The sequence below is a fragment of the Triticum dicoccoides genome, chromosome 7B, assembly GCF_002162155.2.
Source record: "Triticum dicoccoides isolate Atlit2015 ecotype Zavitan chromosome 7B, WEW_v2.0, whole genome shotgun sequence".
Taxonomy (NCBI): Eukaryota; Viridiplantae; Streptophyta; class Magnoliopsida; order Poales; family Poaceae; genus Triticum; species Triticum dicoccoides.
Genome location: NC_041393.1, coordinates 454254038 through 454266755, shown reverse-complemented (window position 1 = coordinate 454266755; position 12718 = coordinate 454254038).

Here is a 12718-nt window from a genome sequence, read left to right as displayed (position 1 = left end):
TGTTTTATTTCTTTCCTTTTTTTTAGTTTTGTTTTCTGTTTTCTTTTAACCTTTTATTTATTTTCTTTTATTATCTCTTTCCTGTTTAATTCATTTAAAAGTATTTAGGCATTTTATAAAAAAAGGTGTTTACTACGCCATAATTACCGATGCAATATTAGACATGGCCCGAACATTTTATTTTAATATTTGAAAACTTTTGACGTTTGACTTATTTAGGATTTAAATTTGAAACGGCTTTGAATTAACCCGAGATTAATTACAGTGACAGAGGTGACGTGTCACCATTAACGTGAGATCACTGTAGCATGATTATCCGGGCGTTACACATCAGCTCCATCTGTAAACCACCTCCTTTTTGCTGATGATAGCCTGTTGCTTTTTAAGTCAAGTGTTGAGGGCGCGACAATGGTTTCAAACCTATTGGATGTGTATTGCAAGGCTTCTGGACAGCGGATAAACAATGATAAATCTTCAATTTTCTTCAGCAAAGGATGCCCCCAAGTGGTAAGGGACGATGTTAAACTGATCCTCAATGTTCACAATGAGTCTTTGAGCGACAAGTATTTGGGAATGCCCACTGATGTAGGGCAATCCAAGATGGGTACTTTCAAGTACTTAAGAGACAGGGTATGGGAGAAGGTTCGAGGGTGGATGGAGAAATTACTCTCAGCTGCAGGGAAGGAAGTGTTGATAAAATCCGTGGCACAGGCTATCCCAGTATACTCAATGGCTTGCTTCAGATTACTAAGGGGCTTGTGTGAGAACATCACTTCAATAATCAGACAGTTTTGGTGGGGGAGTAAACAAGGCAGAAGAAAACCGGCCTGGGTTTCTTGGGACGTTATGACAAAGCCAAAATACCTAGGTGGCATGGGTTTTAGAGATATTGAGGTTTTCAATCTTGCTCTACTAGCTCGACAGGCGTGGAGACTCATGGATGATCCTACATCGCTTAGTGCAAAGTTGCTTAAAGCTGCTTACTATCCAGTGAGTAGTTTCATGGAAGCCGAGCTAGGCAACCACCCTTCGCAAATATGGCAGGCGGTGATTGATGGAAGAGAAGTCTTGAAACAGGGCTTAATCCGAAGAGTTGGAAAACGGGAGATCAACAGATATTTGGAACACCAACTGGATTCCAAGGACTGGCCCCATGAGACCAATTACTTCCATCTCAGCTAATCCCCCGAGGTTAGTGTCAGAGTTGATTGATCCCACATCTGCTTCATGGAGAGAGGATCTCATCAGGGGTACTTTTTTACCGTTTGACGTGGACTCAATTTTGGCGATTCCCTTGCGCACAAAATCTATTGAGGACTTTTGGGCATGGTCCGGCGAAAGGAGTGGCAAATTCACGGTGAGGTCAGCATACAGGATGGTGATGAACACAAAGCATCATCGTGAGAATTGGTTGGAGGGAGCTGGTGGAGTTTCGGATATTAACACACAGAATAACGAGTGGACAAGCCTATGGCATATCAAGGTGCCTTCGAAGCTTAAGGTGTTTTTGTGGAGACTTGCTCAACACTCGATCCCGTCGATGGATGTTCTGCACCGCCGCAACATGTCTACCACCACACGCTGCGCCCTGTGTGGTTGTGACGATTCATGGAAACATGCCCTGTTGGAGTGCACTATGTCTAGATGCATATGGTCTTTGGCCGATCCCAGTCTGGTGGAGCATATGAGCCAGAATGCAGACATGAATGCAAGGAACTGGATCTCCGCCATGCATGAAGTACTTTCGCAGGAGGAGTTTGTGACCATGGTGGTTACTCTATGGGCTGTCTGGAAATCTAGGCGAAAGGCGATATATGAGGATATATTTGAGAGCCCTCAATCCACTCATCATTTTATCCAGGCCTATATGAATGATCTTCGGTCAATACAGCAAGATAGAAGCATAGTACGGCCGAGCGAGGGAGGAGCACGGCCAAGGACAACACAATGGATTCACCCACCAGGAACAATGTGCAAGATCAACGTAGACGGTGCTGTTTCTAAGAATCAGAAGAGAGGAACTTCAGCGGCAATATGCAGAGACCACACTGGTAATTTCCTTGGGGCTTCGGCCATACTTGTGCGGGGTGTGTACGACCCACCGACGCTAGAAGCGCTTGCTATTCGGGAGGCTCTAGCCCTGGCCAAAGATCTGAACTTGCAGAATCTACATGTTGCATCAGACTGTAAAGTGGTGATTGAGGACATGAAGGAGCAAAACCCAGTTGGTTATGGTGCAATTCTACATGAAATAACTGACCTCGCGAATGGTTTCGCAGAGTGTAATTTTGTTCATAAATATAGGAGCTCGAACTTCGAGTCTCACAATCTAGCGAAGCATGCTTTAAAGTTAGGGGTGGGCCGTCATGTTTGGTTAGGACACCCCGGTAATCTAGTTTTTGTCCCTGTAAACATTTTATCAGGATAAATAAAGCTTCGCGTGATTGTCTCAAAAAAAATGAAGTTAAAAATGTTCATGATTTCGAAAGAATGTTCATGAATATCAAAAAATATTCTTAACTTCCAAAATAATTCACAATTTAAGAGAATTTGTACGAATATGTTCACAGTTACGAAAAACAATGTACGTGAATTTAGAAAATGTTCATGATTTAAATAATAGCATATTTTAAATATATTCTGCATGAAAACAAAAATAAAATGGTGAAATAAAAAAAGGAAAAATGAAAAACAAAAACAAAAATAAAAATAAAAGCGAAAGAAAAACGAAAGAAAGAACAAAAAAACACGGTTCTGATGAAACCCGGAAATGGGCTGATCCATACAAAAATCAGCGCTTGAGGGGGATGCGCGCCCGGCCGAATAGGATTCGCCTTATGTGAATGCCTCACATAGGAGATCCCCTGGGATAGCAAAGCTATGTCTCGCGTCAGGCGAGACAGAAACTTGTCTTGCATGAAGCAAGCGCTAGACTGGGCCGGCCTAGTTCTTTCGAGGCCAGAGTCGTCGAAGAACTTGTTTCTTCATTTTTTTAATTTTTTTTGCTTTAGTTGTTTTTTCCTAATCTTTTCCTTTAGTTTATAATTTCAAATATTCAATAATGTATTAGAAAAATGTTAAATGTGTGGAGGAAAAGTGCATCTGATGTATATAAAATAAATACAATGTGTACGAAAAAGTAGACAAAACTACATGAAAAAAAGTTAATCATGAATTTTAAAATTGTCAAACATGTATTAGAAAATGTTCATAATGTATAAGACAAATGTACAATGTGTATAAAAAAACTAGACAATACAAAATATATTAAAATGTACAATGTGTATTAGAAAAAGTGGACATAAAACATATATTCTAGAAAAATGTTAATCATGCATTTAAATTTTTTAAAAGTGTATATTTAGAATATTCATGATATATACAACAAATTTATAATGTTTATGGAAAAGTATACATATAAAATATAAATAAAGAAATGTTAATCATATATTGTATAATTTTAAACGTGTATATAAAAAATATTCAATGTATATTTGAAAAATGTTGACCATGTATTCAAAAAAGTGTTCAAGACATGTATTTAAGAAAAATGTACAACTTGTACGTGAAACATGTTCAACGTGTATTAAAAAGAAGTAGACATATGTTGAAAAAAATGAAAACCAACAAAGAAAGAGAAGAAAACCGAGAAAGAAAGAAACAAAACCCAAGTAAAACAAGGAAAAAGAAAACTCAAAGAAAAACCAATGGAAAAAACCAAACTGAAATGTTCGATGTGCATTTGACAAATCATTACCATGTATTTAAGAAAAATGCACATCATGTATTTAAAAAATGTTCAGCAAGTATTATCAAGAAACGTCAATCAAAGAAAAAACAAAGGAAAAAGGGCCAGTGAAAACCAAGAAAGAAAGAAAAACTAGTGAAAATAAAGAAAGAAAAGAAAAAACCCAATGATAACTGATAAAGAAACGAATAAAACCCAGGAGAGAAAACAAAACAACAAAAGAAAACCGGAGGACACCAATGAGATAACAATAAAAAACCCAAAATAGAAACAAAACTAGGAAAAACCCTAGAAGGAAACCGAGCAAACCAAACATAGGGAACTCGATCGGAACCTACAGAACGAAAAAAACAAACGAAATGGGCCGGCCCAATAGCTACTCGCTGGGAGAAATCCTTCAATGAGACGGAAGTTATACTCGTGTTGAGCGAGATATAGTCTACGCGTCCTCAGATTCCACACTGCCGTTATATCCATTATATAAACAAACAAACAATACTAGCCCATACAAACTAGGCCTACCTTTTTTGCACGTTAACCCTACAACAAAAATTTCTCGTATGAAGCACTAGGAAGGAGGATGTGTATAATGTTGCTTAACAAAAGGTTGAGTATAATGTTGATTCAGAAGCGACAATGGAGGGTACTGGATCAAATAGTTCATTTATGAACTTGGTATGTTTTTAGAAAACATGAGCCAATGCATCATTATTGTAAATAGTGGCTCCATAACTTAGTCTAAGGAATCGAATGTCGTACTAGTGATTCAATATATAAGAAGCTAGTTCGACACAAAATATGAATTTTTTGGAATCATGAAAAATGCATAGATATGTAAGGATACACACGGATCTGACCTTGATAGATCCGGTGGGACGAATTCTATTTCACAAGAAAAGCATAAACAACACCAGATTGCTATTTGTGTAAATGAAGTTATGTAAACTAGATTATTGACTCTAGCGCAAGCAGGAGAATGTTGGAGATATGTGGTAGAGGCAATAATAATTGCGTTTTTATTAATAATGTCTATATTGTATCATATAAACGATATGGTTCTCGAACCTGTGAAAACCAAGAGGTTTAGGGGGAAAATCATGTGCGAGTAGACTTACAAAAAATAAAATAATATTCCTATTCTTACCTCTAGGACTAGCTCAAGTATTGCATGATGGTTCTGTTTTCCTGATCATAGGTATAGTTAAGTGACGCCGACAACTTTGAGGGCACGATGTTGGAAGAACACTCGCGTCGAATCGACCCAAGTTGTATGTTATACTAAGAGACCATTTTATCAAAAGTCTATAGTCCATAACATGAGAAAGTTAATATATGCATAATTCCTTAGACCATGAGAGTATCCAGTCACTCCATACTAAAAGATGCACTTTGGGGTTGTTCTAACATCAACTGTAACCAGCAACTTACAAATTTATCAACAATATACGATGAGGGACTAGATAGCTCGACACTAGGATTTGCTCCTCCGACGATGGAGAGATATTCTTAGGGTCCTCTCAGTGTGACAATATCCATCATCGTCTGGACAAACACATCATAACTCGCTCAAGAGGATGGTGAAAGGCGAGAACAATAAAAGAGCACAAAAGTGGTAATGATGAGAGTGGTATAGTGAGCACGTGTTTGACTCATGGGGATACCGATATATCACAAGTCGGGTTTTGTAAAGTATCCAAAGCAAAGGAATAGCATACGGTAGCTATAGGTTCACTTGATATACAATCCTGTGGGTATAGGGGTCAATATGGATGTCCTGGGTTCTGCAATTGATCATTGATTGAAAGGTATTTAGGTCATGTATATATTTCACCGAACCAGCAGGGTCACACGCTTAAGAACTTTTGATATGTTGAGTATTAGATGAGTTAGGAGTCTTGGAGAATATCACTGGAAAAGTTTCAGAGGCAAGAGGCATAGTTCAGAGGGAAACAGTAGTGTTGCGAAAAGAACTAGAGCTTTTGGAAGAAAATTGAGAAAAATGAAAAAACAAAAAGTTCCGGATAACTCTTAAAGACCTCCAAACTATGTAGGAAGGTCCTAGAAGTGTCTAGGATGTTCGAGAAAACTTTGGAGGGCTCCATAGGGTGCCACTTGGTATTGGACCAAAGTGAGGTAGACCTACATGGGCCTTATGGCCCAATGGTAGGAGCCGCCCCCTTTAGGCGTGGAGGCCAAGTCCCCTTGGCGGCCAGGGCTGTGGGAGAGGGTGTGGAGCACCCCTTAGGGTTTCCAACCCTAGATGGGGATGCACCCCTTCGAGCAGCCCCTCCTCCAAGCTAGCCTCCTTCCCGAGCTATTATAAATAAATGGGAGGGGCAGCCTCAAAGGAGACATATTTTTTCTGGTGCCTTTGGCAAAGCCATCCCTCTCTCTCCCTCGTTCTCCACAACAATTTATCTACTCCCTAAAGGGCTGATCCTCCCTCCTCTTCTACTCCGGCAACAACGAGCTCTGGATGCCGAAGCACTACCGGATCACTGGTGTCGCATGCGTGCAATCCATACAGGGATTGTGCGTTCGATTCTTGTTTGAGGAAACTGTTCATGGGACGGTTCAAGGGACTTCAAGAACGATCTTCACCAAATCTTGTTCCGCTACAATTCGAAATTGGTAATGATCAAATCTAACCTTGTATGCATCTTAGTGATCCTCAAACTTGATTCGTAGGGAGATTTTTCCCTACTAGGTTTCCCAATAGTGGCATCATGAGTGATGCATGAGTAGGTGAAGGTAACGATCTAGAACACATGTGTTGTGTGGGTATTGTGCAATTTTTTTTCACAGTAGATTAGATCTATTGCTTAATAAAATTTGTGCGAGTAGAAGATACAATCTATTGCTAGTAGATGAAATATTTTACTTGATGTTCTTGCTTGTTTCCCTTGAACGTGCATCTTTTCTGTTCTTGGCGGCATGGTGGGATTTGTCTACAAAGTTTTCGCTATAGGTGATTCTGGCTATCAATGTGTGCTATCTCTGTTCTTTGGGTTCCACCTAAGTCAAGAAAGTTGGATTTTCACAAACAAAAGAGCATGCAGATTTGGTATACACGGTGGTCATGCGTATGACGAAGTTTAGTATAGGGCTAGAGATTTTTAATTAAGTGTCTCACCTCATACACCTTGCAAAGTTAACCTAGCAACTTGAATAGTCATACTTGATGATGAACGTGGGTAGCTTCGATTTGTTTCGAAACCCTACAAGCCACATTTTTTTGCATAAACCAATTATAAGTCATCTAACTTGGTTTTGCAGGTTGCATGTGATGTAGTATAGCCTTCTTCATGTTTATGAGATTATGTAAGATATGTCTATATGTTGTAATCTTTAACGTGGATTGCTTTTCACAGCATGACATGATGGCTGGAGCCAAATGATTGTCACTTTAGTGACCTGCATGTCAACATGATGGCTGGATCCATTTGATGTAATACGATTTTATAGATTGGCTACAGAGATAGTGGTGATAAAATAGAGATTACATACAGTTGTGACAAGGTTGCAAAGAAGGACCCCGATGCAGGAGGCCGTACACAAAGACAGAGAAGAAAAGCTGAAGAAACTGCTACCACGACAATGATTTTTGAAATTGCGGCCACGGTAGCATTTTCAGGTTGCCACAACAAGTAGATTCTTATAGAAATCTATTTTTGTTAGAACTGCTACCACGGCATTGTTTTTCTGATGCCACAGCAACACTATTTGCTGAAATTCTGCGGAGACAAAGAGAACTTTTCGGATGGAAGGGCTATAGCATGTCATGATATTATGAATTTCCTGAGATGTTTATCCCTTTTTTTGCACCCTTTTGATTGCACGTTAGTATTTTATATTAGGGTGCTCTCTCACTATAAAATATCAAGTAGTTAGTGTTCTGTCAAGTGTAGCACTATTTACAACACATAGCTTTCCGGGATACGACATATAGACATGAGTACGAATGATCAGTGCGGTGTAAGGCGGGTGAAGGTTGGACCTTATAGAAAGATCACTTGGTTGTCTTGACGTTTGGGCATTACGGTACCTAAGCTCTGAACAAGCTCATCGAAAGAGGAATAAGAGTCACATAGAAATGTGATTGACAAGTTGGCTTACCGATTGAAGTCCCTGTCAATGGTGACAAGGGCATCTGGTGGCTTCCGCTCGATACCCAGCTGGGCTTGGCGGCGGCGAGATCCCGACAAGGTCTTGGGTGCAAAGAAAGGAGTTGGGCGTGGGGCAGGAAGGCTCGGGGCTGTGAGGCGCCATATTCGTCTAGATCCAGTGTCGCGGGAGCAACTGGTTGAGGTGGAGGCAAAGCCCCATGGAGGCCTGATACGTCTCGAACGTATCTATAATTTATGAAGTATTCATGCCATGTTTATAATATTTTTACATGATTTTGGTATGATTTGATTAGAACTAACCCAGACTAACGTTGTTTTTAGAAGAACTACCATGGTGTTGTTTTTGTGCAGAAATAAAAGTTCTCGGAATGCGCTGAAAATCAACAAAGAATATTTTTGGAAAATATAAAAAATACTAGAACAAAAATCTACTGGAGGGGAGTCCCGAGGCCACCACGAGGGTGGAGGGCGCGCCCCCTGCCTTGTGGACTCCCCGTGGGCCCCCTTGACATGAAACCAACGCCAACCCCTCCTATAAATCCTAAAAACCCCAAAACAGTGGAGGGATCATAAGTTCCGCCACCATAAGCCTCTGTAGCCACGAGAAATCAATCTAGGCCCTCTCTGGCACCCTGCTGGAGGGGGCCATCATCACCAGAGGCCATGGAGGAGGATCTCGGAGGGGCCATCATCGCCATGAAGGCCAAGGACCAGAGGAGAACCTCTCCCCATCCAGGGGAGGCCATGGAGGAGGAAGTACAAGGGGGAGAATCTCTCCTCCTCTCTCTTGGTGGCGCCGGAGTGCCATCGGGAGGGGAATCATCGCCGCGGTGATCGTCTTCATCAACATCACCATCATCATCACCATCCTCATCTCTTTTACGCGGTTCACTCTCCCGCACCATGCTGTAATCCCTACTTGAAAATGGTACTTTATGCCACATATTATGATCCAATGATGTGTTGCCATCTTATGATGTTTTGAGTAGATATCCTTTGTCTTTGGGTTGATTGATGATCTAGATTGGTATGAGTTGTATGTATTATTTTGGTGCTGTCCTATTGTGCCTTCCATGTCGCGCAAGTGTGAGGGATTCCCGCTGTAGGGTGTTGCAATACGTCCATGATTCGCTTATAGTGGGTTGCTTGAGTGACAGAAGCATAAACCCGAGTAAGGGGGTTGTTACGTATGGGATAAAGGGGACTTGATGTGTTAATGCTATGGTTGGGTTTTACATTAATGATCTTTAGTAGTTGCGGATGCTTGCTAGAGTTCCAATCATAAGTGCATATGATCCAAGAAGAGAAAGTATGTTAGCTTATGCCTCTCCCTCATATGAAATTGCAATAATGATCACCGATCTTGTTAACAATTGCCTAGGACAATTCCGCACATCGACCCATCATTATTCCACACTCGCTATTTATAATATTTAGTAATATATTCTAACTTTATGATAACATCACCTACTTTTATATTTTAGCTCTCTGATATCATGCAAAGTTATCCTCTTCATACCCACAACATAGTTTTATTTCTCGTTTCTAGTTGGAAGCAAACGCTCGGTGTACGTAGAGTCGTTTCAGTGGCAGATAGGACTTGAGAGAATATTGATCTTACCTTTAGCTCCTTGTGGGTTCGACACTCCATACTATCACTTCCACCTTTGGAGATTGCTATGATGATTCCTTGCACTGGGGGATTATCAAGCTCTTTTCTGGCACCGTTGCTGGGGAGCAATAGCGTGGGGTTGATGTTCTCGTGTGTGCTTGTTTCCTTTCTTCACTAAGTAGATTTTGTTTTCCCTTTTGTTTCTGTTTAGTTGTGGGTGAAACATACAAAAATTTTAAAATTAAAATACAAAAAAATTACTTGCCTCTCTTGCCTAAAAAGTTTTTCAATAAGAGAAGTGATTGGAAGGTTATGCATTGGAGAAGTGAGGGTCGACCTTGAACACTTGTGTTCATGCTCATGGAAACAATGTAGAATTTTTCATGAAAGTTTCTCAGAAATAATTATCCCCTTGTATATATCCATTGTATTATAAAGATAATGTGCCAAGCTTTGGATGATTAGATTGCTTGTTTACTATGTGCAGTGCAAAAAAAGAAACTTTGGCTGTAGCGCGTGAATTTACATTTTTTTACTGGAAAGTCAAACGGGTCCGAAACTTTTTGCACAGTACTTCTGTACAATTTTTTTAATGTGTTGTATTTTTTAGAATTTTTGGAGTTACAGAAGTACACGAAATTTTTAGATTACTACAGACTGTCCTGTTTTTGACAGATTCTATTTTCTATGTGTTGTTCGCATATTTTGATGAATCTATGGGTAGTATCGGGGGGTATGAACCATGGTGAAGTTGGAATACAGTAGATATAGTGCTAATATGAAATTGGAATGAGTTTGCAATAGTACCTAAAGGTAGTGATTTGCTTTATTATACTAACGGATCTCACAAAAAAAATTGTTAAGTTTTGTGTGGATGAAGTGTTCGAAGAACGAGGAGTTACCGATGTGAGAAGAATAAAGAGAGGCAATAGTTCAAGTTTGGGGATGCCTAAGGCACCCGAAGTAAATATTTCAAGGATACTCAAGCATCTAAGCTTGGGGATGCCCCGATTGGCATCCCATCTTTCTTCCTCGACAATTATCGGTATACCTCGGATTTTGTTTTGTTCACATGATTCGTGTCCTTTGTGTTTTTCTTTTTCTTTAAGAACCATGCTAGTATGAGATAGCCCTTCATTGATTTATAGAATGCTTCATGTGCTTCACTTATATCTTTTGAGTATGACTTTATAGAATGCTTCGTGTGCTTCACTTATATATTTTGAGCTTGGATATTGGTTACCCTATAGTAATGGTGAAATGCTCCATGAACTTCACTTATACCTTTTAGAGTATGAATGATACTATAATTGAAAGTGGGTTTGGAAGAGTGTCAACTTAGGAAGTAATGATCCCACTATTTTGGAGGGTGTTGAATCTTAATGTGTTATTTATGAAAATGGATTTGGAGAGGTCTTGACTTTAGTTAGTAATGATTCCACTATTTCGGAAGAGGTTCCAATTAATTATGAGAACGAAGTTGCTATCTATGATGATTATTGTGATGACATGTATGCTACAAAGGAATATGTTAACCATGAAACTTGTCATCATGCTTTTAATTTTCAATTGGAGTATGCCTCACATGACAATTATTTTGTTGAGTTTGCTCCCACTATTCTGAATGAGAAGAATTTTTGCTTATGCGGAGAGTAATAAAATTTCTATGCTTGTAGATCATGAAAAGAATGATTTATGTGATGGTTATATTGTTGAAATCATTCATTATTCTACTGAAAATTATTATGAGGGAGGAATATATGCTTGCAGGAGTTGCAATAATATCAAGTTTTCCCTCTATGTGCTTAAAGTTTTGAAGTTATACTTGGTTTGCCTTCCGATGTAGTTGATTCTTGTTCCCATAAGTTGTGTGCTCACAAAATGCCTAGGCATAGGATGTGGGTTAGACTTAAATTTGCTAGTCATATTCTTCATGATGCTCTCTTTATGTTTCAATTCTTATCTTTTATGTGAGCATCATTGAAAGCATCATGCCTAGCTAAAAGGCATTAAAGAAAAGCGCTTGTTGGGAGGCAACCCAATATTTACCCGTACTGTTTTTGTGTGTTCACATGATCATGCTACTGTATTAATCATGTTTTATATCTTTTGTTTCAATAAAGTGCCAAGTAAAGCCTTTGGGATCATGTTGGGTGATAGTTGATTTGATCTTGCTAAAAAAACAGAAACTTTTGCGCTCACGAAAACAATTCTAATTTTTAACAGAAGAGTGATTTTAAGTTAATTATTTTTGCGTAAGATTAATACAAAAATTGCTCAGGTTTTACTAGTTATTTAAGAATTTTTGGAGTAGCAGAAGTATGGTTGATGTTCAGATCATTACAGATCGTTCTGTTTCTGACAGATTCTGTTTTCAATGCATAGTTTGCTTGTTTTCTAGTTTCTATGGCTTATATTTCTCAATATAAATTGTAGAAATGATATGGTACAGTAGGAATTGTGTGAGAACAATTATGAATCTTGTATTTGATAGTACCAAAGTGAATGGTTTACTCTTTATCATACTAACCCATCTCATGAAGTTCCGTTAAGTTTTGTGTGATTGAAGTTTTCATGTTTTGGGTGAGATATCAATATGAGGAGAATAAGGAGTGGAAAGACCGTAAGCTTGGGGATGCCCAAGGCACCCCAAGGTAATATTCAAGGAAGTCTCAAGCGCCTAAGCTTGGGGATTCCCCGGAAGGCATCCCCTCTTTCGTCTTCAAAACCATCGGTATACCTTACTCGGAGCTATATTTTTATTTGTCACATGATATGTGTTTTGCTTGGAGCATATTTTCATTTTACTTGCTGTTTGAATAAACCTTTGGATCTGAAATCTTTAATAATAAATCATTGGATCTGAAATATTGAATTAGAGAGTCCTCCCATGGCTAGTTAATTATTTGACTACTCAGTGTTCTTCACTTATATCTTTTTGGAGTAGTTTGTCATTTACTCACGTGCTTCACGTATATCCTATGAGTAAATGGTTGACTGAATTGAATATCATAAATCTGAATTTATAAATGTTTCATATGCTTATACCATGGGAGTAATGACTTCACACATAATATGTATAGGTGGTAAATTTATTGAAAGTTAGCAAACGCAGAATTGGTCACTTGAACAATTCATGAAAGAATATTGAACGAAGAGAGATTTCACATATAAATATAATATCTTGGACATCTTTTGTAATTGTGAGCACTCATTAAAATATGACATGCT